This window comes from Coregonus clupeaformis, chromosome 20, assembly GCF_020615455.1.
Source record: "Coregonus clupeaformis isolate EN_2021a chromosome 20, ASM2061545v1, whole genome shotgun sequence".
NCBI classification, from domain to species: Eukaryota; Metazoa; Chordata; class Actinopteri; order Salmoniformes; family Salmonidae; genus Coregonus; species Coregonus clupeaformis.
In genome coordinates, this window is record NC_059211.1 from 46800770 (window position 1) to 46823893 (window position 23124).

At 41.6% G+C, this 23124-nt stretch overlaps 1 protein-coding gene across 11 annotated transcripts in view; it reads left to right on the top strand.

Annotated features, from left to right (window-relative positions):
* LOC121533539 (CUGBP Elav-like family member 5) overlaps nucleotides 1–23124 on the top strand; it is a 242950-nt gene that overhangs the window by 3108 nt on the left and 216718 nt on the right. The window lies entirely within an intron of this gene.

The window sequence follows — 23124 nt, forward strand, 5'->3', positions numbered from 1 at the left end:
TCCAAACATTAATACATATGATTAGTACTCAGATTCAAGTAAACAATTTCAGATGTCAGTCCCAAAATATTAATATCAAAGTCAATTTCAATTCTTATTCATGAATATTAAATAGCCAGGGTTTAGTTGAATGAATGTATTTGAAATGTAATCCTGGCCACACAATTTCCAGTAAGAAATCATCCCAGTACTTTTCCTCTGCATTTCACTGGTTATTCTATTGCCAATGCTTTATAAACCAAAAAGATTATGAATGTCATCTAATAGTAGAATTATTCCTCAAAATTACAGACACACACACACACACTTTCCCGAGAAGCAAAATTGTGTTCATCAAACCAAAAAGGTCCATACATATACTGAGCAGTTGTTGTTCTGTGTCATATTTTGATAGTGATTATATTCCTAGTCTATTGTGTTCTCCACTCTTCCTTCCCTTCGACTGATTCTTCTGGTAATCCAACAGGGAAAACAAGGAATTAGTTTGTAAAGCATGATAATAATGTGTGGCCATAATAACTTGACTCGAGAGGATTAGCAAATGTGCATTGTCTGAAGCTTCAGCCTCTTGGGTGATCAGCTGCTAGTCTCCCTAAACAGTGGCTGCCTTTGCCAATTAAAAATGCAGTCTCGTCTCCCTCTTCAAATGATTAATTCTGCCTGCACAGTCGATGGCCTGCCAATTATTGTCGCCCAATTGGTATTTCCTGATGTTGGATTTATCACTCAGTTAAAACTTCTCCCGTTGGTCTTAATTATGCTCCACTCACACAACAGGCTTTCAGTTTCATATTTGTTGTTTTTCTCTGTGTGTGAAGGCTACCTGAAGGTTGCAATTGTATTTTTCTTGGTTTACGTATGCTGACAGCTTTATGATTGGCAGACCTGCACATGAAAATCCCTCAAAGCCATTTTTGAATGTATTTTTCTGTTTGTTTTTCTGTGGCTAGTAAGAGGGTAATTGTTGCATTGGGGTGACAATTTTAGCAGGTCCACTTTTGAATACAGATACGGATTTCCAGGATGTTTGTAAAATGTCCTCGACCAGCAATGTAAGAATTTGTAATGAATAGCTGTGAAGACCGGTACACATACACACATACACACATTTGATGAGAGGAGGAGGATGGGTGATGGCAGGAGTGATTCAACACACTGGACATGCAATACAAACACGGGTGCTCCCATCTGCCTTCCGCTGCAGCCGAGTATCAATATTAAGCTAGTGTCGGGGGATCATTGTGTTAATGTATTTATAAATGGACCAGAGATATTGCCGTAGACCCCAGCCAGGCAGAAGCACATTAAATCATAGGAATAATCTAATGAAATATTTATTCAAGTTTAATTTTTTCTACCCCTCTCTGATGGATGGGCTCCACAGTGGGGGTAGTAGCTCAGCAATAAGGGACAGCTGGAGAGAGGCAGATTCAAGCTGAACGGTGTTGTAAGAGCACATAGATCCACCCAAATCAAATGGTATTAAAAAGAGACAAGATCAGTATCCCCAAGGAGTTTATGTAACAGTACCAGAGTGTTGACTAAAGTAATCTAGTAATCTCCAGTTTCCAAACCTCTCATATTTGATTTCAAGGGATGCTCCTCTCCTCCATATTGAAGCTGCTCATATGGAAAGAACTAAGGATCACGGTGCCGCACCGCGGTATGACAGGATCCCCTCTGGGAAAACAGATGGGAGCAAATGTACTTACATACCATAAACTGAGTTGTATGTACCATCCCAGCAAACCGGGAACATTCCCAGAACGTTAGCTAAGATTCCCATTAAGTTCTTGTTAGGGTTTTATCTAACATTAAGATGATAATAGGGTTGGGTGGTATCCAGATTTTCATACCTTCATACCGATTCTGTACTATACCAGGGTATACGGTATTACCAGAAGTGCACACAAGGGGCGCTATCAAAACAATTATATATATACACTACCGGTCAAAAGTTTTAGAACACCTACTCATTCAAGGGTTTTTCTTTATTTTTACTATTTTCTACATTGTATAATAATAGTGAAGACATCAAAACTATGAAATAACACATATGGAATCATGTAGTAACCAAATAAGTGTAAAACAAATCAAAATATATTTTATATTTGAGATTCTTCAAAGTAGCAACCCTTTGCCTTGATGACAGCTTTGCACACAGCTTGGCATTCTCTCAACCAGCTTCATGAGGTAGTCACCTGGAATGCATTTCAATTAACAGGTGTGCCTTGTTAAAAGTTAATTTGTGGAGTTTCTTTCCTTCTTAATACGTTTGAGCCAATAAGTTGTGTTGTGACAAGGTAAGGGTGGTATACAGAAGATAGCCCTATTTGGTAAAAGACCAAGTCCATATTATGGCAAGAACAGCTCAAATAAGCAATGAGAAACGACAGTCCATCATTACTTTAAGACATGAAGGTTAGTCAATCTGGAAAATGTCAAGAACTTTAAAAGTTTCTTCAAGTGCAGTCGCAAAAACCATCAAGCGCTATGATGAAACTGGCTCTCATGAGGACCGCAACAGGAAAGGCAGACCCAGAGTTACTTCTGCTGCAGAGGATAAGTTAATTAGAGTTAACTGCACCTCAGTTTGCAGCCCAAATAAATGCTTCACAGAGTTCAAGTAACAGACACATCTATTCAGAGGAGACTACGTGAATCAGGCCTTCATGGTCGAACTGCTGCAAAGAAACCACTACTAAAGGACACCAATAAGAAGAAGAGACTTACTTGGGCCAAGAAACACGCGCAATGGACATTAGACCGGTGGAAATCTGTCCTTTGGTCTGATGAGTCCAAATTTGATATTTTTGGTTCCAACCGCCGTGTCTTTGTGAGACGCAGAATAGGTGAACGGATGATCTCCGCATGTGTGGTACCCACCGTGAAGTATGGAGGAGGAGGTATGATGGTGCTTTGCTGGTGACACTGTCAGTGATTTATTTAGAATTCAAGGCACACTTAACCAGCATGGCTACCACAGCATTCTTCAGCGATACGCCATCCCATCTGGTTTGCACTTAGTGGGACTATCATTTGTTTGTCAACAGGACAATGCCCCAAAACACACCTTCAGGCTGTGAAAGGGCTATTTGACCAAGGAGAGTGATGGAGTGCTGCATCAGATGACCTGGCCTCCACAAGTTGAGTTGGACCGCATAGTGAAGGAAAAGCAGCCAACAAGTGCTCAGCATATGTGCGAACTCCTTCAAGAATGTTGGAAAAGTGTTCTTCATGAAGCTGGTTGAGAAAATGCCAAGTGTGCAAAGCTATCATCAAGGCAAAGGGTAGCTACTTTGACGAATCTAAAATCTAAAATATATTTTGATTTGTTTAACACTTTGTTGGTTACTACATGATTCCATATGTGTTATTTAATAGTTTTGATGTCTTCACTATTATTCTACAATATAGAAAATAGTAAAAATAAAGAAAAACCCTTGAATGAGTAGGTGTGTCCAAACTTTTGACTGGTACTGTATATATACAATTTTATTTTTTGGGACATCAAAACAATTTATGCAACAGGGATCTTGATCCAGGAGGGGTTTGAATGTCTCTGCTGTAACCAATAAGCTTGATCTTGACATCTAGCCGCTTAGCTACTAGCAAGTAAGCAAACCATATATACTGAACAAAAATGTACAGTTCATAAAAGGAAATCAGTCAATTAAAATAAATGTATTAGGCCCTAATCTATGGATTTCACACGACTGGGCACAGGCCCACCCACTGGGGAGCCAGGCCCAGCCAATGAGTTTTTCCCCACAAAAAGGGCTTTATTACAGACGGAACTACTCCTCAGTTTTATCAGTTTTCCAGGTGGCTGGTCTCAGACAATCCCGCAGGTGAAGAAGCCAAATCTGGAGGTCCTGGGCTGGCGTGGTTACACGTGGTCTGCGATTGTGAGGCCGGTTGGATGTACTGCCAAATTCTCTTAAACGTAGTTGGAGGCGGCTTATGGTAGAGAAATTAACATTAAATTCTCTGGCAACAGCTCTGGTGGACATTCCTGCAGTCAGCATGCCAATTGCACACTCCCACAAAACTTGAGACATCTGTGGCATTGTGTTGTGTGACAAAACTGCAAATGTTAGAGTGCCCCTTTGTTGTCCCTAGCACAAGGTGCACCTGTGTAATGATCATGCTGTTTAATCAGCTTCTTGATATGCCACACCTGTCAGGTGGATGGATTATCTTGGCAAAGGAGAAATGCTCACTAACAGGGATGTAAACAAATTTGTGCACAAACTTGGAGAGAAATAAGCTTTTTTTTTTGCGTATGGAACATTTCTGGGATAATTTATTTCAGCTCATGAAACCAACACTTTACATGTTACATTTATATTTTTGTTCAGTATAATTCATTTGACACATCTTAGATTTCTTATAGTTATTCTTAACTTATGGTTATAAGCAGTGGCACAGCACGCACCCCACAGCCCCCATCTTTATTTGGGTATATCCTGGTATACAGTATAAATGGTATATCGCCCAATCCTAGATGATAGCATCCCAAAAAATGAAATATCCTTGGAATGTTCTAACATTCAGAAAAATGTTGTGCACAAAATCTGTAACAACCACCACAGAACATTCCCCCAAAGTTCTACAGGTAATGTAATAACACAATATACCAGTAATGTTTTCCCAGCAAACCAAAATTGGTTCTGTGAAAGTTCCCAGAATATTTGCTAGGTTGCGGGAAATTGTCTCATAACACAAAAACTGTCCAGTTGTGCTGATGATTATACAATGTTTGTATAAAACGTTTGCCTGATGTTGCAATAACATTCACAGAACACATTTAGTCTGTTCTTTAAAGGTTCCCAGAATGTTTCATTAGGTTGTGGGACACAAAAATCTGTTCAGTTGTGTGGATGAGTATACAATGTTTATTTTAGGCAGAAGTGGGTAGAGTACTGAAAATCTGTACTTAAGTAAAATTACTGTTACTTGTAATTTACTAAAGTAAAAGTAGCCCTTTTAAGAAGCTACTCAAGTAAGAGTAAAAAAGTATCCGGTCAGAAAACGACTTAAGTATTTGTTACAAATTTAGTTAGGACATTTTTTACACCTTATGGTAAATTGTGAGTGTGACAGAAAACAAAAAGAACAACAACTTTTTGACATTCATTTATTATCTAAGCATGCCAGCACCATCTTGCAGATGTCGTCCAGCACAGGTCTGTTGTACAGTTTCAATTACGTTCTTATTCATAGTTGACTTAATATCTATCAATGTGCTCAACTTCATAAAAAGGTAAATGGTACTCGAGACATTGGAATGATTTCACAATTTCAATAGCATTAATGAAAATTAATTTCACAATATAATTTCAAGTACATGTGACAAACAACAATCAATATCGAAATGTCACTATCAGTCATGTTACCAGTATGCAAATCAGACACATTTCAGCATGGAACTAAACATCAAGGTAGGTATTCAGGTAAGAATCATGTAAGTAATAAATAATCAAACAGTGCAGATATCAATTGCCATAGTCAACTCAATCATCTTTTTCCTGCCAAGGTACAATTTACCCTCCATCCTCGTCCGATCCTCTCCTTGCCGCTACAATCTATAAATAAAAATAAACACTTTAAAATATACATATTTCTAGTAGCTAGCTATATGGCACAAAAAGCTTACTGTTTCTCTATTCATGTATGTGCTTATAGGCCTTGTCATAAAAACAGAATGACATTTAGACGCACACGCACACGCGCACGCGCACGCACACGCACACGCACACACACACACACACACACACACACACACACACACACACGGAGTGGGAGGATTACCTGCTGGGCTGACCGGTTGATCTAGCTAACGTTAGTTAGCGACATGGTTGACACTGCAACTAGCTTAGCCAACTTATCTAGTGGCAACCTAATGTGATAGCTAGTTAGTTAGCTATTTCCACCCACATCTGATTAGTCTGTTCACTCTCTTTATGCCAATGACAATTTAGCCAACAAGCAAAGATCATAAGGGAAGCTAAAAACATTGTCAGATTCTGGGTTAGTCAAAACAAACTATCTAGCTAGCTAGTTAGCTACCTAGACATTTCATTTGCACTCGCCCTCAAAACATAATTTCAACAGCAGAATTATATCCGACAAATACTTATCTTACTCCAGAAATGCATAATATTACAAAGGCAGAAGGTAATTAAAGTGCAACTTACCTCTGATCGTGTTTGGCTAAGAACCCACGAACAGAAATCTTAGGAGTGAAGACGTGCGCTTCACTTCAAGAGCCATGATGGAGATACGGCTTTTGACGGACAACTTTGAGAGCCAATGGACTTAAGTGTTTTGACATGTTATTTTCAATATATTTAATTGGTCAAGGGGTCGTGATACGTTCTTACAGACGTAAAGGGGAACCAATTGTATCGATTCATGTAAAAATAAATGATAATCACAACATTTGGAGTGACAAGGTTTTCATCATCTCAAAATGACGATATAATAATACAAATCTATGTAATTTAAGTGATTTGGTAAAATGTAACGGAGTAAAAAGTAAGTTACTTCCTTCAGAAATTACTTGAGTAAGAGTACAAGTACAGCCAACAGAATGTTTCTTTAGGTTGTGGGAACATTGTGGGGATATGACAAGAGATAGGTTCCTAAACAATAAAACTGTCCAGTTGTGCTGACATTCAGATAATGTTTTTATCAGGGTGCAAAAAACATTCCTTTGATGTTGCAAGAATGTTGACAGAACAGCCTTTCTGAGTTCTTTAAATGTTCCTATAACATTTTATTCGATTGTGGGAACAGTGTGGATACATTACAAGAGATACAGTGCCTTCAGAAAGTATTCATAACCCTTGACTTATTCCACATTTTGTTGTGTTACAGCCTGAATTCAAGATAGATAAAAGATAGATATATATATCACCCATCTACACCCAATACTCCATAATGACAAAGACAAAATATATTTTTTAGAAATGTTTGCTAATTTAGTGAAAATGAAATACAGAAATATATAATTTACTTAAGTATTCACACCCCTGATTCAATACATGTTTGAATCACCTTTAGCAGCAATTACAGCTGTGAGTCTTTCTGGGTAAGTCTCTAAGAGCTTTTCACACCTGGATTGTACAATATTTGCACATTATTCTTTTAAAAATTATTCAAGCTCTGTCAAATTGGTTGTTGATCATCGGCTAGATAGACATTTTCAAATCTTGCCATAGATTTTCAAGCCGATTTAAGTCAAAACTGTAACTAGGCCACTCAGGAACATTCAATGTCGTCTTGGTAATCAACTCCAGTGTATATTTGGCCTTGTGTTTTAGGTTATTGTCCTGCTGAAAGGTGAATTTGTCTCCCAGTGTCTTTTGGGAAGCAGACTGAACCAGGTTTTCTTCTAGGATTTTCTATTCCGTTTCTTTTTATCCCCCAAAAAACTCCCTAATACTTGCCGATGACAAGAAAACCCATAACATGATGCAGCCACCACCATGCTTGAAAATATGAAGAGTGGTACTCAGTGATGTGTTGTGTTGTATTTGCCTCTATTCAGGACATAAAGTTAATTTCTTTGCCACATTATTTGCAGTTTTAAAAGGATGGATGTTTAGGAATATTTTCTTCCTTCTTTTCACTCTGTCATTTAGGTTAGTGTTGTGGAGTAACTAAAATGTTGTTGATCCATCTTCAGTTTTCTCCTATCACAGCCATTAAACTCTGTAACTGTTTTAAAGTCAACTTTGGCCTCGTGGTGAAATCCCTGAGCGGTTTTCTTCCTCTCCAGCAACTGTTAGGAAGGATGCATGTGTCGTTGTAGTGACTGAGTGTATTGATACCACATCCAAAGTGTAATTAATAACTTCACCATGCTCAAAGGGATATTTAATGTCTGCTTTTTGTTCTACCAATAGGTGCCCTTCTTTGCGAGGCCTGGTATTTGTGGTTGAATCTGTGTTTGAAATGCACTGCTTGACTGAGGGACCTTACAGAAAATTGTATGTGTGGGGTACAGAGATGAGGTAGTCATTCAAAAATTATGTTAAACACTATTATTGCACACAGAGTGAGTCCATGCAATTTATTTTGTGACTTGTTAAGCACATTTTTATTTAGCCTTGCCATGACAAAGGGGTTGAATACTTATGGACTCAAAACATTTCAGCGTTTCATTTTTTATTAATTTGTAAAAATGTCTAAAAACATAATTCCGCTTTGACATTATGGGGTATTGCGTGTAGGCCAGTGACGCAAAATCAATTTAATCAATTTTAAATTCAGGCTTTAACACAATAAAATGTGGAAATGTCAATGGGTGTGAATACTTTCTGAAGGCACTGTATGTTCCCAAAACTTTTAAAAACGCACCCGATATAATTCCTACTTTGAGACGCTTGATGTGGTCCCCTCTGTCTTATTTTTCATGATCTGAAAAGCGAAAGTGATCCTAGATCAGCACTCATAGTCTTGGATACCTTGTAAATATGGGTCCAGAAGTACGCAGCATATACAGTGCCTTCAGAAAGTATTCACACCCCTTTACTTTTCCCACATTTTGTTGTGTTACAGCATTCATTTAAAATTGATTACATTTAGATTTTCTGTCACTGATTTACACACAATACCCCATAATGTGGAATTTAGTTTGAAGAACATTTTAGAAATTAATAAAACATTAAAAATCTGTAATGTTTTGAGTCAATAAGTTTTCAACCCCTTTGTTATGGCAAGCCTAAATAAGTTCAGTAGTAAAAATGTGCTTAACAAATCGCATAATAAGTTGCATGGACTCATTCCGTGTTCAATAATAGTGGTTAACATGATTTTTGAATGACTACCCATCTCTATACCCCACACATACAATTATCTGTAAGGTCCCTCAATTGAGGAGTGAATTTCAAGCACAGATTCAACCACAAAGACCAGGGATGTTTTTCAATGCCTCGCAAAGAAGGGCACCGATTTGTAGATGATGAATACCCCTTTGAGCATGGTAAAGTTATTATTTAAGCATTGGATAGTGTATCAATACACCCAGTCACTACAAAGATACAGGCGTCCTTCTAACACAGTTGCCGGAGAGGAAGGAAACTGCTCAGGTATTTCACTGCGAGGCCAATGGTGATTTAAAAAAAGTTACAGAGTTTAATGGTTGTGATATAAGAACTGAGGATGGATCAACAACATTGTAGATACTCTACAATACTGTGCGAATACTTATGTAAATGAAATATTTCTGTATTTCATTTTCAATACATTTGCAAAAATGTCTAAAAAATGTTTTCTCTTTGTCATTATAAGGTATTGTGTGTAGACGGATAAAAAATACATATTTAATCCATTTTGAATTCAGGCTTTAACACAACAAAATGTGGAATAAGTCAAGGGGTATGAATACTTTCTGAAGGCACTGTAAAGAGGATGGGTGAAGTGATTGTGAATAACCCAGTTACCAGTATTTCCCTGGATTAGTTATGTCTAAGAAGGCCAAAAAGGAAGCATGGAATTCCTGATTGACCATACTGCCATGGCTATATACTGAAGAAACAAGCTATAAAAGAGCTTTTCTGGTGGCGCAGAGGATAAAAGACCTGGCTTGGGAACCAAACATTGCAGATTCAAACCCGATCTGTGCAGATTGTTGTTATATGAAGTGCAAAAACTATGGTTGGGTTTGTAAGAATAAATGCTGTTCAATTGTCCTATGAATGAAGTAATGTGCAGATTGTTAACATATGAAGTGTGAACAATATGGTTGCGTCTGTATGAATAAATGCTCTTCAAATGTGCTATGAATTAAATTAAAATGCCATGTGTCTCTATCACATTCAAATGCGACTTGTCATTAAATCTGGAGAGAAACATAATTGGTATGTATTCCAATCTGCTTTGAGGTGCTACAAATGTTCATGCTGAGAATGTTGTGGAAATATTAGCTAAGACTTAAATATAACATTTTCTAAATATTTTTGAAATGTTCTGAGGACCTCCAAGACAAGGTGAAATGTATATGGCGTAAACGTCAATGGAATATTATGTTAAATCTAAAACAAATATGCTATGAATGTCATAAAAATTTACTTATTTCGGAAATTGTGGAACATTGTGCAACATTGAGGGAATGTTCTGTGCAACCTATGTGAATTTCACAATAATATTATTGCAACATCCCAGAGAACTCCCATAACTTAATGAAATGTTCTGGGAACCTTGAAAGAACTTAGACCATGTGTTCTGTCAACATTCTTACAACATTATAGGAATGTCCTGTGCAACCTAACTTAAACATTGTCATCACAACTGAGCATATTTTGTGTTTTGGGAACCTATCTCTTGTTATGTACCCACACTGTTGCCACAACCTAATGAAATGTTCTGGGAACCTTTAAAGAACTCAGAAAGGCTGTTCTGTCAACATTCTTGCAACATCAAAGGAATGTTTTGTGCACCCTGATACAAACATTATCTGAATGTCAGCACAACTGGACAGTTTTAGTGTTTTGGGGACCTATCTCTTGTCATATCCCCACAACCTAACATTCTGGGAACCTTTAAATAACAGACAAAATGTGTTCTGGGAATCGTTTTTGTAACATCAGGTGAATGTTTTTTGCACCCTAAAAGAAACATTGTAGAATCATCTGCACAACTGGACAGTTTTTGTGTTTTGGGAACATGTCTTTTGTGAGGTTAACATTCACAAGGCCGCAGGGCCAGAAGGATTACCAGGACGTGTACTCAGAGCATGCGCTGACCAGCTGGCAAGTGTCCTCACTGACAATTTCAATCTCCCCCTGAACCAGTCTGTAATACCTACAAGTTTCAAGCAAACCACCATAGTCCCTGTGCCCAAGAATGTCAAGGTTATGTGTCTAAATGACTACCGCCCTGTAGAACTCACATCTGTAGCCATGAAATGCTTTGAAAGGCTGGTAATGGCTCACATCAACACCATCATCCTAGAAACCGTGGACCCACTCCAATTGGCATACCGCCCCAACAGATCCACAGATGACGCAATCTCTGTTTCACACCACACTGCCTTTTCCCACCTGGACAAATGCTGTTCATTGACTACAGCTCAGTGTTCAACACCATAGTGCCCTCCAAGCTCATCACTAAGCTAAGGATTCTGGGCTTCTTGCCGAGACTGCCCCAGGTGGTGAGGGTAGGCGACAACACATCCGCCACGGGGGCCCCTCAGGGGTGCGTGCTCAGTCCCTCCTGTACTTCATGTTCACCCACAAGTGCGTGGGCTCGCACAACTCCAACACCATCATTATGTTTGCCGAAGACCCGACGATGGTAGGCCTGATTGACGACGATGAGACAGCCTATAGGAAGGAGGTCAGAGACCTGGCAGTGTGGTGCCAGGACAACAACCTCTCCCTCAACGTGGGCAACACAAAGGAGCTTATGGTGGACTACAGGAAACAGAGGACGAATACTCCCCCATTCACATCGATGGGGCTCTAGTGGAGTGGGTCGAGAGCTTCAAGTTCCTCGGTGTCCACATCACTAAGGACCTATCATGGTCCAAACACACCAACACAGTCGTGAAGAGGGCACAACAAAGCCTCTCCCCCCTCAGGAGGCTGAAAAGATTTGGCATGTGCCCTCAGATCCTCAAAAAGTTATACAGCTGCACCATTGAGAGCATCTTGACTAGCTGCACCATCGCTTGGTATGGCAACTGCTCGGCATCCGACTGCGATGTACTCCAGAGGGTAATGCCTACGGGGCCGAACTCCCTGCCATCCAGGTCCTCTATACCAGGCGGTGTCAGAGGAAGGCCCCAAAAATGGTCAAAGACTCCAGCCACCCAAGTCATATACTGTTCTCTCTGCTACCGCACAGCAAGCGGTACCGGAGTGCCAAAGCTGGGACCAAAAGGCTCCTGAACAGCTTCTACCCCCAAGCTATTAGACTGCTGAACGGTTACAACCCTTTATTATTTATTTATTTATCGTAATTTTTTGGCACTGACTCTTGCACTGGCTCTTTGCACACTCACTTGACTCTACCCACGCACTGACACATACTACACTGACACTCCACAAACACACACACACACACACACACACACACACACACACACACACACACACACACACACACACACACACACGCTCACACACACATGCATATTGACGCCACACACACACACATAGACACACGTTCAGACTGTTCACATATGCTGCTGCTACTCTGTTTATCATATATCCTGATTGCCTAGTCACTTTTACCCCTACCCACATGTACATACTGTATTACCTCAATTACCTCAACTACCTCGTACCCTGCACATTGACTCGGTACTGGTACTCCTTGTATATAGCCTCGTTATTGTTTTTATTGTGTTACTATTTCCTTTTTTATTTCGCAAATATTTGTCTTACTTTTTAACTCTGCATTGTTGGGAATGGGCTCGTAAGTAAGCATCACAAGGTAAAGTCTACACCTGTTGTATTCGGCGCATGTGACCAATAAAATTGGATTTGAACTGGACAGTTTTTGTGTTTTGCGAACATATCTTTTGTGATTGTCCCCACAATGTTCTCACCAGACCTTTCCCACAACCTAATGAAACATTCTGGGAATCTCTAAAGAACAGATTACATTTGTTCTAGGAACCTTCTTGCAACATAAGGCAGATGTTTTATACAAACATTGTATAATCATCAGCATGACTGGACAGTTTTTGTGTTATGAGAACATTTGCCGCGACCTAATGATTCTGGTGTGCTGAGACGGTACACACACTGCACTCTGATTATATTCACAGCCATACAGGCATCCTATTGCTAGGTTTTTGACAGATTTAGATCTCACAGCAGGTGGAACAGTTTGTGAAGTTATATTGACAAAATTACAGATCTTCAATTCCGCAGGAGACGGGAGGCATCGCAATTGGATGCAATGCATATGCAGTCATCATGGTTAGAATGGGCTTTAAGCCAAATTAAGAAAAATTATATAACCTACATCTGGACTAAAACCGATCCCTCCCATGCTTTGTCAATTATTTATAAGCAAAAACCATGTTGACGTGAATCTGGGCACTGAGTGAAGGTCACCAGACCAGACTAATACAATAACTGAGCTCCGTTCACAACCGTCCGATGTCTGTAAATATTGTAATAAGCAACAGGGTTTCCTCATAAAAGATGTAGCAGTTCAACTGGCTCTGACAGGACAAGCTGTGGGCCTTGACTTCAGGATGAGCTATAGTCCTGTAGGTCGTTGTCTCTGCTGTAGGCCAGTGTATGTTGGGAACACACTTACCGGTGGCAGAGTGAGTGGGAGGGTAGGGGGGGGACATTCCTGGCATCTTTGAAGGCTGTTATTAAGTGACCTTTTAGCAACATGCTTGCTGCTTTCAGAGGGTGCCTACAGCAGGGTCATGGGCAAGTCTGTGGGAAAACATGGACTGTCTTTTGAGACGTTGTCTGATAGCCCTTGTAGCCCCAGCTACATGCATATGAAATGAATTGGTTTCCATTAACCTCGGTTGTGGGTGATTTCACAGTGGTGGTTTTATCAGCCGTTGTCTGGACTGGAGGTCATCATCAAGGATGTCTGCGCCATTAAGTCTTGGGTTGGGTGACCATTCGTGTTAGGTTTTATTTTACACCCCCTATTCACAGTTGATTTGGTTTGGAGATGTGATGTCAAATCAAGGTTTTGGTCACAGTGCCACAGAGTGATGACGAAAGCTCTTGATTATGCTTTGTAAGTTACACATTCGACTTTGGATCCATGTTTTAACTTCACAGAATGTTTTTGACAATGACTTTGCTGATTTTGTGGTAGCCTTAATGCAAATGTTTTGAAAGAGGAGTAAGGCTTGTCATATAACACGCTGTGCAACTTGAATAGTTTGTCAATAAATGAAATTAAGAATGCATTTTTCTTATTTATTTACCTTTATTTAACCAGGAAATCCCTTTATATTAAAATCTCTATTTCAAGAGAGACCTTGCTTGAGGCGCTTTGAATTCATTAATGCTCTATTGTTTGGTTTGTTTTGCTAAGCATGATAGCAAAGTAAGATGGAAATACATTTCCAAAGTATTTTTCCCTCTTCAAAGTTAAAATGATTTAGGTCACTAAAATACATGGAGTAAGAACTAGGGAGCTGGTTCAACATTTTTTAGTCTGCCGACTTCTCTCTTTAAAAGGCGTAGAAGGTAGGGTGGTAAAAGTATAGCACCTTCTCACCCATGCTCACCGTTATTCCACTGGGCTAAGTAGGAGGATAGAGGCCTATCTATTTTGTATGGTGCTGAGCTTAAAGGAGTGCCATCTCCTGCAGAGCAGAGTGTACCGTAGAAAGAGGGGAGAGGAGAAAGGAGGAGAGGAGAGATAAAGGCAGCGAGAGTGGCGATGGTTCTGTATGTAATGCTCTCTGCTCTTTTAAAGGTCCAATGCAGCCATTTTTGTCTCAATATCAAATCCTTTCTAGGTAAAAATTAAGTACCTTACTGTGATTGTTTTTAATAAAAATTGTAAAAAAGAAGCAAAAATAGCTTCTTAGCAAAGAGCAATTTCTCAAGCAAGAATTTTGCTAGGACTGTCTGGGAGTGGTTGAGTGGGGAGGGGAAAACTGAAAATTAGCTGTTATTAGCAGAGAGGTTTGGAACTCTCTTTCTTATTGGTCTATTAACTAATTTACTCCATGTTGATGTCACCATGGAAGGCCAAATCTCCCTCCCACAAAACAGGCTGAAATTTCAGGCGGTCTTTTCAAAGGGCTCTTAAACTAAAAGGGCATTATCATAATTTTCACAATTTCACAGTATTATTCCAACCTCATAGTGTGTAAATATATATAAAACACAGGAAAATCACTTTTTTGACTGTGCCTTTAATGTTGTGTTTGAGCTTGGCCGGGCACTGACTCATTTTAGAAGCTGGGAAAATGAAATAACAACATTGAGGAGATTTTAATGTAATGTTTTGTGATAATCCCTCTCCATTTTGGAACGCTTCAGGAGAAGTCATGCGACAAAGCCTCTTTGGTACAAGCTAGGGAAAATAATAAGATACCTGTTATTTGTCTTTCACCCAGTGTTGTGCCCTTGGAGAACCCGCTATTCCCCTGTTTTACTAAAAACAATCAGAGATTAGTCAAGCCATCCCATCTCTTAGAATGGCGCCTTAATGCAGTTGCAGAGACATTGTGGCCAGTGTCAGCCAGGCAGAAGTGACCCGAGAGGGATGGGAGGGAGCACAGCCACACATACTGTATGCAGACATACAGAGAAGTGGACAGAAGACAAGTGACAGGCAGACACATGGGCAGGCACAATAGATGAGTGGAGTGAGAAAGATGAAGTGATTGTCAGAGCAGCAGAAACAAATGGTTGCTTCTATCCTAAGGTGTTGTGTTGAGAGTGACTGCTGGGGCCATGGAGTAGTCTTCAGACAGGTTTAAAGCTGTATCCACTGTGGAGGGCCAGGGGACCTAAACGAAGGGATTTAAGGTGGAGGCAAGGGGGAGGTGCAGAGGGCAAGTTTAGCAGATGTTTAACATAACCACCTCCGAGCTGCTGATTCAATAATACCAGACATGTTACTGCTCATAATACTACTATTACTACTTCGGTACTTTTTCAATACTAGAACATGAAAAACGGTTTGGAAATAGAATTTGTGTTACTTTCGGTAATTCTGTCAAATGGGTCTCACGGATTGAGTCTGTCTATCAGCACAGCCGATGTCCCCCACGTAGCGCACCTTGCCTGCTCCCCTTACTCATTGCTAGCCTGCACTGGGAGTCTGGGCTGCATCATGTTTAGCTCCTCACTCATGCTGCACAGAAGTTAACACGCTTGAATAATGTGACACAGCATTTATAATGTTGAAACTATTAATTACTGTTCGCAAAACAATGTCCATACAGGCTAGAAGAACTTTACAATGCAAGAAGATACCGGTAGCTTCCAGCTTTGTAGGCTGACTTTCCTTGCTAGCTTACAGTTGAAACTAACATCAATTCACTACCCTAGTACTTTGTTTGTGATAATATGCAAAACATAACGCAAAATATGCTGATTGCCACCAAAAACGTTATACATTCACTCGGGAGTGTTTTCTCTCTCTCTCTCTCTCTCTCTCTCTCTCTCTCTCTCTCTCTCTCTCTCTCTCTCTCTCTCTCTCTCTCTCTCTCTCTCTCTCTCTCTCTCTCTCTCTCTCTCTCTCTCTCTCTCTCTCTCTCTCTCTCTCTCTCTCTCTCTCTCTCTCTCTCTCTCTCTCTCTCTCTCTCTCTCTCTCTCTCTCTCTCTCTCTCTCTCTCTCTCTCTCTCCCTCCCCTGTGCCCACTAAGCCGTTGGGTCCGCCCTGCAATCTCATTGGATAATGCTGGGCAGGCCTCTTGCTAGCGGTCACTCAAATGCGAGGGGCTGAAGCTCATTGGCTAGAACTCAAATTGGTAGGGGGCTGGCCCACGTGGGGGGAGATGTAGGGAAAATGGCGTCGCTCGACTTTTATGCAAATGTTGTTGATCAGTACAATAAAATAAGTGCCACATTGAAGGGAACGAGATTGTTGGTCTGGACCAAGTGCCATTCTGTGACTTTGGCTAATATGCGTTCTGTTTTTTCCTACTACTAGTCCTAGAGGCTATTATTACTATTTATACTATTACTACTCCTAATGCAATTATTCTACCATTGCTATTACTGGTAATGCTGCTACTACTTTGTAGTACTACTACTACTACTACTACTACTACTACTACTACTATAATAATAATAATAATAATATGCCATTTAGCAGACGCTTTTATCCAAAGCGACTTACTACTACTACCACTACTACTATCACTACCACTTATGTAAATGTATAAATGTAATTTATTACTGTAATACTACTATTACAAACATATGTCCTGAATAACTAATTAAAAATCAACATTGAAACAATGAAAACACCAATTATGATGGAAAATGTCTGAATATATTGGGTCCGTGAGGGACGTGTGGAGATGCACGCTGTTCAACATGGTTATAAATAGAAATCTGTGGTATTTCCGAAAATAGGTTAAGCTGCCATCGCTGTGCTGCTGGCATGACATCACTGATTGCCTGCCAGCCTCCCCCTAAAGACTGCTCCCATACTGGGGAGAGGGAGGGGAGATGGAGGGAGGTGAGGGAGGGAGAAAAGCAGCTGTAGCCCACTGTGGGGGGCTCTCTCTTCCTCACCCCCAGCTTTGTTCTCACTTCCTCATCACTCCATCCTATGGAGGAGTGGTAACACTCTAATCGCTCCACTGCCAGAAAGAGAGGCCTTCTGGAACAGCATGTTGTCAATGGCTTGGTGCTACAGTATAGTGTATTGGAGATGCCTCACACCAATGTTGGAATTAGGGTAACAGAATTGCAGAAGATGCAGATGTACAGTATGTACAGTAAAGTGGCCCTATGCCATGTAGGAATAATAATTGGTTTTAAAGGCCTTAGATTAATAAGGACCCATGACTTTGTCACTGCAATTCTGGTGATGTACATCTTATAGTAATTTCCAAAATGGCAGCTTTCCCATCTTTGACTACTCATAGTGATAACGGCGACTTAATTAAAATAAAAAAAGACTAGACTCAGATTAATTAATAACAGATGATTTCGCCTATCTATATTGGCAGATTTTTGGCTCCACAACCTTGAGAGTTTGTAGCTCTTTAACTGATGAGCTAAGAAGGTTCTCTCTCTTTCACTGTGCCAGTAGTCGGCTTTAAAGGACGAGACATTTTTGGAAGCGTATCGCAGGCACTGCCGTTAACAGGAAATACATCAATACAATTAACACGGTGGCACCTGCTCATTTGCAAGACCACCTGTGTTAATGATTATTATCATTCCACTCCAGCCCAGTGGTCAGAGGAAGAAAATGCTCAGGGAGAGAGAAAGAAATCTGTAATATTTGGCATGTTGCACGTAATTTCAAATCTGTGTGTGTATGAGGAATCTGCTTTGTGCCTCAAAGCACATAATCACTAGTTGAAAGACAGGAGCGTGCAGCAAGGTTTACTCGTTAGTCTATTTAGTAAGGAATCTGGAACTGTGCAATTCGTGTTTTCTCCAAATGCCGCCTGAATGGGCGCTGTGAAATGAAGTGCAGTGGATGGTGGGCGATGAGAGGGGGACTGCGTTCTTCTCATCCCTCTCTCATCCATCTCGCGCCAGCCTTTGAGCTTTGAAGCATCATCTTTAAAGACACCTTTCCCAATTTGTCAAATCAAAGGACCTCAAAAGAGGATCTGTCTCTCAGCCCAAGTCAGTTTGGAACGGCCTATCTTTGACTAATGTGAATTTACTGTGATCAGTTGATTTGACACGAGGTTCAAACCGCGCTGCTTTTTGAAAACAGGACAGTAATTGTATGGATATCACATAAAGAATGCCAATGTGGCTAACTAACATAGAACCCCATTGTTGTTTCTATCCTATAGTATTTCCCAGCTGTAGTATAGCCTATGCAGTGTTTATGGTCAGGGCATGTTCATGTTTTTCCAGGGGCCTGTTATAGAAAATGAAGAGGAAGAAATGCAGTTTTCTGACCTTGATGGGGCTCACAGAAAACTTCTTATTGATTTCCCTGTAAATCCCTTAGCTGTAGGCTAAGAGGGGACTTGGCAAGTCAACTCCCATTGCCCTCCATCTGATGAGGAGTCTAAGCCATGTTCCTCTCGCTCAGTCAGTCCACCCACGCCTGCTGTGGCCGCACCACTGTGAACGTACACAGTATTTACTGCACCCTGAAACCCCATCCATTAATGGTGTCAATTAGCTTCTTCATCAGGGATGCAGGCCACTGGATGTATTTATAGTGCTGGCCTGGCACAGGCTTAAAGCAGGCTGAGACCATTCATTTAGTCAGTCCATACAGGAAAGCTACATCCACTGTAGGTTCCAAGTTCCCACCACAGTATTGGCCCCTATAGGAATTTATAGTAGTATTGTTTTTAAGTCACTGCCCAAGAGAACCTTAAACCTTACAAACCAACTACTGAATAAACTACGGTGGTTGAGTGTGTGTGAATTTGTCAAGGCCTATTTCTTGGCCCCTTTTCTTCCAATGGATTTCTACTGTATTGATCCGTCTTTCAGAACGAATTATTACGTTTTACGGTGTTCCTCACCCTCATTATGCACGCCGCCACCCAGCCGAGAGGCCAAGACCCTTACTGTACACACACTGTACAAACCAGCCAGGTCACCCGTGATAGAAGTCAGTATTCGACGTCCATCCATGTCTGAGGACGTCGGGAGATGACGTGGAAACCGGCCACTAGGTGCAGCAGTGAGCGCTGTTACATTCAAGTAGGTTTCGGTTTTGCAAAGGCGTTGTGGACGGGGATGAAGGATGGGCGTAAGCATCTGCCACTGATTCCAAAGGTTGCAAGTTTGAATCCAGCAATGTTTTACGCCTTTCCCAAACCTTAACCCTTACCTTAACCATTCGGAGTCAATGCCTAACCTTAAGAATTCTGAGTTAATGCCTAAACTTAACCCTAACCTTAAAATGTTTGAGTTATTGCCTGAATTTAACCTTTTCAAACAACTTCGAAATATGACATTCGAGAAACATGGATGAACGTCTAATTCTGACATGAGACTGTGAGAGTTAGTTGGTACAAACACAGAACCTTTACTGTACACACACACAACTGTGTTGGTCCACACAGACCTGGAGTGTGTCCTTCAGGATGTATTTCATGCTCAGGGGCCGTAGTGTATGATGAGTGAGCACAGCAACAAATCAATGGCCTGGGTCTCCTTCACCAGGGGTCACAGAAGCTACCAGGGTTTGTTACCAGTGTTGACACCAGGCCCTCTTGCATTTTAGTCATTCAGCAGGCACTCTTATCCAGAGCAACTTACAGCAGCAAATCGGGTTAAGTGCCTTTCTCAAGGGCACATCGTCCAATTTCTCAACCTAGTCGGCTTGGGGATTCAAACTAGCGACCTTTCGGTTACTGGCCCAATGCTCTTAACTTCTAGGCTACCTTCTGCTCCTTGACTTGCAGAAAGCATCTCAATAGTCTTGAAGTTCTTCCTCTCCTTGTCTCACCCCACCTTCATTTGTACTGACATGAGAATGCAGGTGAAAGCAATATGTTGCCTGCCAAATTGGACTTTGCCTTCACCTATCGAGGTCTTTCATATTAGAGCAGATGGAAGATAAAGAGAGAAGGAGAGGAAGCGTCTTGAGACTATTGAAATTACAGTGCAGGAGGGTGCAGTGCTGGAGGATGGAGGCTCAGCCACATGCGGTTCCCTTTAAGGTGCCTGACTTAATTAAGGTTTACAGGTTACGCTAGAGTACTGCTTATATTACAGCACTCATTACAAGGTAATTAGGCTGGGGCAGGGAAAATATTGTTGTCGGAACAATGAGTGAAAGCGCTTTGGAAAGTACCCCCACCTCTTCCCTTTGTTCTCCTTGAGCAGTGGCTTGGTGGTTGGCTGTGTGCGTGCAGATCTGGGATCAGGGGTTTGGAGGTTGAGGGAGTGATTAGAGCAGTAAGGACTGCTCTGAGACTAGCCCTGATTACCCCTCCTAGTCAATCTGCGCCACAGAGCTCCGCCACGCCTGCCACTGATTCAGGTAATAATCACATTGTATCAGTGCTGATGATGTGCATTTCGGGCTCCGGCCCCTTAGAAAGTCTATCATGTCCCCCAAGCCCTTGCAGCAGTAAATGAAGTAAGCAAGTAATCTACCCTCAGCGATGACATTTTCCACGGAGTACAAATGAAGTGTGAGGGAGCGGGAAGGTGATGAGTAGAGACCTGGGCCAGGGCTGGCTCTGTTTCTGCTACCTTCACACTTTTGGTAGAGTAAATGCCACAGAGAGGGGAAGTTCACACCTTTTCATTACACTGGGGCAGGGTCCTCTGGGGCACAGAGAGGGAATAGAGAGGTGGAGTGAGAGACGCTGTGGTGCGTATGTGTACATTGGGCTGTGTGTGTGTGTCCGCGTGCATGTGTACGTTGGTGTGTGTGTGTCTCTGTGTGTGTCTGCGTGTGTGTGTGACATTAGGGACTGAGTGCAGTAGGCTCTTAGAATAAGTGCTGATTCTGGAAGAGTAGGGTTTATCAGTAGGACCTCTACACTTAGCAGGAATTACCTACACTTCACAGATTAGGGCCGAAGGTGCTTGATCAGACACACGTTCCCTCCTGCACTAGTAATGGAGGGCCTCGTTGGCAGGAAATCACCCTGCAAATGGCTGCTGTCGGAGAGAGGAGAGGAGAGGAGAGGAGAGGAGAGGAGAGGAGAGGAGAGGAGAGGAGAGGAGAGGAGAGGAGAGGAGAGGAGAGCGCAGTGGAGCCGGGGAGAGAAAGACAGTCACCCCAATGCCGCCATATGTCCCTCTAGCCTGATCAGCACTGCAGCCTCTCTGAAGCCTCTTTCTATCCTCTCTGTAGCCTCTCTGTAGCTACCTCAGCTGATGTAGTGGAGCCACACGTCAGACAGGAGTATATAGGAGCAGATGAGGAGGAGTAGGAGGAAGAGGAGATTCTCCACTAGAAATCAACGTGTGAGATAAGGGCTGTTTTAGATTGGTATCAAATGATGCCGCGGTAGGATCATATTTTCCACACTGTGCCTTCCCTTCGCTACGTCAGCAACACCACCAGCCTCTGTCTCTGGGTTACATCGCTGTTTGTCGTGTTTTAAACAATTTCATCAGGCTCCGACGTCGGGACTTGGTATGCAACGCAACGCTTTCAAATTGTACATGTTTGGATTCCAATTATGAAGTTGTTAGAGCTTTCGCCCATGGCCAGCGGATTCTTATTAAGCCTTACATTAAAGAACATAGAGACACATTTAGATTGAGTTCATGTTTCCCTTTGTTTGTTGGCATTGTGGTTGTTATTAATTTATTCTCAATGCCGTATGTGTTACACATTAACGAATAAATCCAATTTGGGCAGTGTTTGTGATTGTAATATGCGAACGAGGCCCTGCTCAGTGAGAGATAGGGGTGGCACTCAAATAAACCAACAACACAATTTCCACAGAATAACAACAACAAAACGGCCCCATTTACCACCATGGTCTCCTCAGTGAGACAGGGCTGATGTTATGTGGGGAAAAAGCATCATGATAGAGTGATTTGCTTGGTGGCCATTGGAAATCATTAGGTTAGGGCCAGTAGGGACCAGGGGTGGGATGTGAAGAGAGCTACACCATGACACCAGGCAGTGCTACAGTCAGCCACTTAAGACTGATGTCGTCACCCCTGACAGACTCCATCACTGTCCATCCATAACATACATACAGACCCAGAGAGAAGGGACTAGAGAGCAGAGACTAGCAGGCCTGCTGTGCTGGGAGACTGTTGGGCTGTATAGGGACGCATGGCATAGGGACGTAACACAGCCTGGCCAATCAATGGATCAATGCCTGACAAAGTCCCCCCTCTTTTGTGTTGCGCTCTAGCAAAGGTTACTATAATGCACTGACCTGGCTCTATGAAAAGGCAGTAAAAGAAAAGAATAGCTGGGGAAAAAATGCTGGGGTCATTGAAAGTCTATGTAGCGTTGCTCAGGGGAAAAATAGATGCACAAGCATGTTGTAATACAGCCAGGCGACAGGGTGCGAGAGGTTGAATGAGGTGGCGAATTTATGGACGGATGAAGGTGATGTGATATGCAACATGGGGAATGAATAGGAATATTGTCTCTCTAAAGACAGCTAATTCATCACCACCCACTGAATATATTTTCTGTTGAAATATGATGCGTAATGTGATGGCTTCTAATAAACCGTCTCTAAAATGGCAGAAATATGATAGTGTGTGGTAACCCACATGAACTTCATTAATATAACACTACCAAATCTATTTATTCAGACATGATTGCATCAATACCTCTCCGGGGTCTCTCTCTCTCTCTCTCTCTCTCTCTCTCTCTCTCTCTCTCTCTCTCTCTCTCTCTCTCTCTCTCTCTCTCTCTCTCTCTCTCCTCATCTACCTCGTTGCTCTGGGCTGTCTGAGTGTCTGCAGGAGCTCTTTATTTGGCAGACAGTGTGCGAGAGTGACATTAAGTGTGTGTGTGTATGTGTGGTAGTCACCTGGTGTTCTTGTAGCTGGGCATTCGTTCTGTGCT